Source organism: Cupressus sempervirens, chromosome 7, assembly GCF_028749045.1.
Source record: "Cupressus sempervirens isolate cs-2001-9-10 chromosome 7, ASM2874904v1, whole genome shotgun sequence".
Taxonomy (NCBI): domain Eukaryota; kingdom Viridiplantae; phylum Streptophyta; class Pinopsida; order Cupressales; family Cupressaceae; genus Cupressus; species Cupressus sempervirens.
Genome location: NC_143124.1, coordinates 147,298,832 through 147,306,139, shown reverse-complemented (window position 1 = coordinate 147,306,139; position 7,308 = coordinate 147,298,832).

Below are 7,308 nucleotides of genomic sequence, written 5' to 3'. Positions count from 1 at the left end.
AATTCAGAAGCATTTATGGTACTACTCCCATATACAATCTAGAATGGTGATTTACCAGTACTCCTATTGATAGAATTATTATATGAGAATCCTGCCTGTGGTAAAATCATATCCCATCCTTTTGGCTTATCTCCAACTAAATATCTCAGCAAGTTTCCCAAACTGTGATTCACAACTTTTGTCTATCCATCAGTCTATGGATGATGTGATGAACTGAACTTCAAATTCATCTTCAACTTCTTCCATAATGTATGCCAAAAATAATCAACAAATTTGGTATCTTGATCTGAAACTATACTCTTTGTAGACCATGTAGTCTTACTACTTCTCTAAAAAACAATTGTCACATGAACAACATCACTAGTCTTATTCCAAGGAATAAAATGTGTCATCTTTGAAAACCTATCAACCACCACAAAAATATAATCATGCCCACATTGCATCGTTAGCAATCCAAGAAAAAATCTATGCTAATATCCTCCCACAGCTTCTCTGGTACAGGTAATGGCTGATACAACCTTGTATTCTATTTCACTCCTTTCTCCATTTGACATACTTTGCAACTCTATACAAACTTCTTCACATATTGCTTCAATTGTGGCCAGTAAAAATTCTCAACAACCAAAGCTATAGTTTTATCTCTATCAAAATATTTAGCCAATCCTCCACTATGCTTCTCCTTGATGGGATTCTCTCTCATTAAACTTTTAGGAATGCACAATTGGCTTCCTTTGAACAACATACTATCTTGGATCATGAAATACAACCACTTTTTACTATTAAGTGTAATAGGTTATGTACAAGCCTTCCACGCTTCACCAAAATTAGGATCATCTGGATATAAAGTACTGAGTTCCTTGAACCCAACCACCTCTATTTGCATTTCTATCAACAAAATTTGGCTTCTACTAAGAGCATTCGAAACTTTTTTCAACTTCCCACTCCTATATTTTAAAACAAATGTATAACTCTACAAAAAATCAACCACTTCAAATGTCTTTGGTTCATTTTTCCTCGACTATTCAAATATTACAATGCTTGATGATTAGTATACAAAACAAACTCCTTAGGAAGAAGATAGTGTCTCCACTTCTTCAATGCTTGAATTATAAAATAAAATTCTTGATCATACATAGAATATTTGCTTTTTGCGTCATTCAACTTCTCATTAAAATAAGCAACAAGTCTACCTTCTTGGCTCATAACAACTCCTATTGCAACACCACTAGCATCACAGTCTACTTGAAACACCTTGTTAAAATTAGGAAGTGTTAAAATAGGCTACTCAATAACTTTTTGTTTCAACAAATCAAAACTCTTATCTACTCCTATAGTCCACTTAAATTCTTTTATATCCCCCCTTATTGTTTCAGTTAGGGGTCCACAAAATATAGCTAAAACCTCTTATGAACTTTCTATAAAAACTAGCCAGTCCATGAAAAGATCTTTTCCTATGTTGCACTCCTTGAAGTAGGCCTTTCAAGGATAGTCTTCACTTTCTCTAGGTCCATTTTTAGACCTTCTACTAAGACTACAAATCTTAGGTACACCAACTCCTTTACAAAATTGTAGTTCTTCAGGTTTATTAGCAAATTTTCTTCCCTCAACTTATCAAACAACTTGCAAATATGGATCAAATGCTCCTCCAATGTTTTACTAAAGATCAAAATATCATCTAAGTAAACAATGACAAACCTACCTAGAAACTCCTTCAGTACCTCATTCATAAACCTCATTAAAGTGTTCGATGCATTGGTTAGCCCAAAAGGCATGACTAACCACTCGTACAGTCCTTTTCTCTTGAAATCAGTCTCCCATTCATCCCCTTCTCTGATACAAATATGATATTAGCCACTCTTCAGATCTATCTTTGTAAAATACTGAGCTCTACTCAAATAGTCCATAATGTCATCCATCCTTGGCAATGAAATTTATACTTTATTGTGATCTTGTTAATAGCATGAGAATCTATGCACATCCTCCATTCTCCATTCTTCTTTGGTGCTAATACAACTGGTAAAATACATGGACTTAGGCCCTCTCAAATCAACTCATTCTGCAATAACTCATGAATTTGTTTGTTCAACTCTTCACTTTTGGCTGGTGTCATTATATGTGTTGCCTTGTTTGAAAAACTAGCTCCCGGAACCAAATCCATCTGGTGATTAATCTTCCTCATTGTGGGAAATCCATTAGATACATTATCTGATACAATATTAGAAAACTCTCCCAAGATATCTGCAACTTCTGCAGGCACCTCCTTTACTTCTTCTTTACTATCTTTTGGAATTATAGCAAAATACATATACTCACACTTCATACCTTTGATAAACTCTTTTCCATGAACAAAACATATTTTGGTAGCACTACATACCTCTTCTTCTTTATCCTTCAATGGCTTCAACTTATGTTTCACTCCATCCTTAGTCAGATTTTAGGTATTTGCTCGCCCATCATGTATAGCATGCATGTCAAACTGCCACGGCATACCCAACAACATATGACATATGTCCAAGGTATGATATTATATAGTAGCTCATCCTGGTATCTTCCAACCTTGAAATTCACCAAGCACTTCTCATTGACCATGACCTTGTGGTCATCTAGCAACCAAGCAATACAGTATGGACATGGGTGTTTCTGTCTCTTTAGCTTCAACTTCGAGACCATTATTTTTTGCACCATATTGTCAGTACTTCCACCATTAATGATCACATCACAACACTTATCTTCACATCTATACCTTGTGTGAAACAAGCTCCTTTGATCAGGTTCATTCTCACCACTCAACGAGACTCTTCTATTAACTATGACTTCTCCTCTTTCAACATCTTCAAAATGTGAGGATCTGGCATGTTCATCAACATGTGCAACTTTTTCCTTTCCTTCTATTCTTCAATTTGTCCTTCCTTAGTGCTAGGAACATTCAAATTCTATATGGCCTTCTTCTCCACAGTGAAAACATTTCCCATGGAAGAATCCTCTTCCAGATCCTTGTCCTCTGCCTCTTCCTCTCTAATCTCTATTGTTATGATCATAGAAATTATTGGAATTGTTTGCCCTCTAGTTCTGACTACTATTTCCAACCTCATCCTTGTTCTTTTGATCATCATTACAACCTCCATTAGATCATTCACTAGATCTTCCACCACTACCTCTTTTTCTATTCTTGTTGTTGAACTTCTTGCTCAATTTTTCCTCAACTCTTAGGACAAACTAGTATGTCTCCTCAATACTATTCATTCAAACTAGACTCAACTCATCATGAATGCTTGGCCTTAACCATTAAGATAGTGGGCCACTTTCTCCTTATCAGCTTCTTCATGGCTAGTTCTAATGAGAACTTGGTAGAACTCTTCAGTATACTCTTGAACAGATTTTCTTGCTTGCTTCAACCCTTGCATCTTCTTCAACAAATCAAGCTCATAATCCATGGGAATAAATTGTCACTTCAGTTTAGCTATCATCTAATCCCATCTGGTGATTTTGTCATTTCCCTTTCTATTTCACTCCAACTAAACCTCTTGCCACCAAATCTTCACATGTCCCTTCAATTTTGTCTTCGCAAACTTGACCCTATTAGGAGATCGATATCTTCATACTCAAAGTATTCCTCGGGTTCATTGATCCAATCAATCAGCTTCTCTTGGTTAAGATTTCCCAAAAATGTGGGAACCTCAAACTTAGGTCTTTTTCCAATCTTGGAGATGGCCTTAAAGAGCCTCTCTTCCTCTCAATTTAGAACTGCCTCTGCTTCGCCATTTCCTTCTACTTCATCATCATCTTTGCTTTCATCTCTTATAGGAAGATTCATTCCTCTACACATTTGTTCTTTTAATGCTTGCATTTTCCTTTGGAGGGCTCTAAAACCCTCAAGTGTAACACCTACAGCTCTTCCACCACACTCTCTTTGTGCAAGCATTTTCGTGCTTTCACTGAAATCCTAGTGCAAACTACCTCACAATCGGCGATCTGTCTACACACTTAGCCCAAACTATGGTCCTGATGTGAATTGTCTCACAATCAACTCAATACACTCAATAAATTGGCTCTGATACCACTTGATGAAGGGTGTTCCCCTTAATACCATAGACCATTATAGAAAACAAACAAATAATAAAAAATGTGAGAACAAAATATAGACTTCTTATTTGAGCCACAAATGCAGAATTACATAATTCACAAGTACAAAATGCTAACCCACATGGGTGCCTTCATTACAATAATCTATAAGACAATCTATGAACTATCACCCAGAGTTGTCCTAAACAATGTTCGAGCCTTTCTTAAATAGGCAATTTTATGCCACCCAAGAAGGTTCTAGACAATGAAACTTAATATCTAGGGCCAAGAGACCCTAGCAATACATATAGAGTTGGTCAAATCCATCTTTGACAATTATTTTAAATTTTTCGGATAGCCCAACTTCGCAAGGCGATAACTCTCGAACTGTTACTCTGATTGGCTATTATAATCACTTTTCAAAAATGCCAACTCTTGATCTACATGCTTAAAAATTTTGCAAGTTCCTTTTCATCGAATTTTCAAACCTCATCAGAGCACTCTAAGGCCTCCAATAGCAAGCCTGAAGATTTTTTAGCAAATTTTTCCACTGAAAATCTGCAATAACATCTTTGATACTTAAGTTGGACCAATGAGATTTTTATGGTAAGCTTATAACTTTGAAATGAACCTTCATGTAGAAAATGAGAACATTCTGAGCTCATATGACAAACTTACTAAAAATAGCAAGCACCCATAAATGGTAATCACTCTGTCTATTAGTTCTTATTAAAATAGAAAAGACTAAAAAGAAAATATTTTTGGGTGATGTAAGATTGCTCTTACACCTAAGATGCTCATACGTCAAGTTCAATATTTACAAATATATTTAAATTTCATTTCATTTCATTTATGTTTCGATAACAATATTAACTCACAATAATACTAATAACTTGTATTATTTAACAAATTTATACGTAACAAAACATAATATTAAGTTATTAAATATCATTCTTAAATTAAGATATTCTTCTTATAGATTATCATTTATATATGTATCTATACAAGAGAATTAAGTAATATATTACATGTACTTATATATTTAAAAAAGTTATACATGAATGAACAATTGCAATCATACAATTTAGTCTTTTCTATTTTAATAAGGACTAGTAGACAAGGTGGTTACTATTTATGAGAGCTTGCTATTTTTAGTAAGTTTTTCATACAAGCTTGGAATGTTCTCATTTTGTACAAGAAGGTTCATTTTAGAGTTCTAAGCCTACCATAAAAATCTCATTACTCCAGCTTAAGTATTGGAGAAGTTATTGTAGATTTTTGGTGGAAAATTATGTAGAAAAATCTTTAGATTCATTGTTGGAGGCCTTACAGTGCCCGGATGAGGTCCAAAAATTCAATAGTATGGTGACTGCGTGGTTCCAGACCTGTAGATTAGGAGCTAGTATTTTTGAAAAGTGGTTATAATAGCTGTAGACACCTAAATTTGATTACACTACTTTGGTAATCTAATTTAGCCATCTCTAAAGGCATCATTAATTAAATGCTTATTTAATTAATCCTTTGTCATCCCCTAGTTGATTAATTTAATTAATAATCTATAGTCCTAATTGATAAATCAAATAATCTATTATTTATCAATTAAATCCTTTTCTCCTATCTAATTCCAAAAATCCCCATTTATTAAATAAATCTATTTGATAAATGAAATCCTCAAATTCAAAAAAACCCTAACCTATCTCTAATCCTCCATTTAGCCTAATCCACACCATCCACCCATACTAACCAAGCTTAGCCACTAACTCACCCACCCTCATTAATGCCATCCACTTGCACATCTCTAACATCCCTAATCTAATCCTAAACCCAAGCCTAATCCACCCCCTAATGTTGTCACATTCCTTAAACAAGTTTAAGACTTTCCTAATCCAAACCAAAGTCTCCCCTCAAAAAAACCCAACCACTAAGTCATGAGTGCTCTTACAAAACATAAAGACTCTTACAAGCCCACTCATGACTCTTACACCCATCTTCCACACTCTTCCCTCTTCCACACTCATTCCTCTTACATCCCTCTTACATACTCAACCCCACTCATCATGCTTTTAACCAACCCTTAACCCTACCCTCTCACACTCATCCTCCTTGTGACAAGTGTCACCTTCCCATTGGTGCTAAACAAGCACAATCCATGTGCTCCCCTTTGAGTGCATCTTAGCCCTCCTTAAGCCTTCATCCATCCTTGCATCTAAGCCCTCCATCTCTCTACCCCTTAGCCTATAAATTGAATCCCATCCCAAGCCATTTCATCAACAATCTTTGAGCTAAAGTTACCATGCTATTTTGAGAACCAAAGCCATCAACCATACCCTTATAATGCCAAATTGAGAGCTCACAAAGCTACCAATTTTCCATTACCCATCTCCATTGAAGCAACTTTTGAGCATCTTGAGCATACATCCACAGCAAAAGGACACATCTACAGAATCAAGAAAGCATGGAGTGTTTTCTCTCGTGAGGTTTGCACTTCTTATTTTCTTTCTTAGTCTAAGCATATATGTGAATTTAGTTTTTGGTTTGTGAATGTTTACTTTATTTGTTAATGTTCTTTGCATACTGATTCTGGTTCTACATTTTGGCACGCCCCTTCTCTTCGCCAACCAGTGTCTCAGCTCATCTCAATTTCTTGTACTTTTCAAGAATTCGTCAAGCCTCATTTCCCTCCCCGCCACCTTCTTGAGGGGGCATCATCTAAGTCTAGTCTCTCCTCTTCTTATCCAAGACTGGGGCAACATTGTTGCTAAAACATCTTCCTCATGTTGTCTTCATTCAAACTTCTTTGAAATAGTGTTGTCTCGACACTATGTCAAAGAGGGGCAAAATGTAGACACCTAAATTTGATTACACTACTTTGGTAATCTAATTTAGCCATCTCTAAAGGCATCATTAATTAAATTCTTATTTAATTAATCCTTTGTCATGCCCTAGTTGATTAATTTAATTAATCATCTATAGTCCTAATTGATAAATCAAATAATCTATTATTTATCAATTAAATCCTTTTCTCCTATCTAATTCCAAAAATCCCCATTTATTAAATAAATCTATTTGATAAATGAAATCCTCAAATTCAAAAAAACCCTAACCTATCTCTAATCCTCCATTTAGCCTAATCCACCCCATCCACCCATACTAACCAAGCTTAGCCACTAACTCACCCACCCTCATTAATGCCATCCACTTGCACATCTCTAACATCCCTAATCTAATCCTAAACCCAAGCCTAAT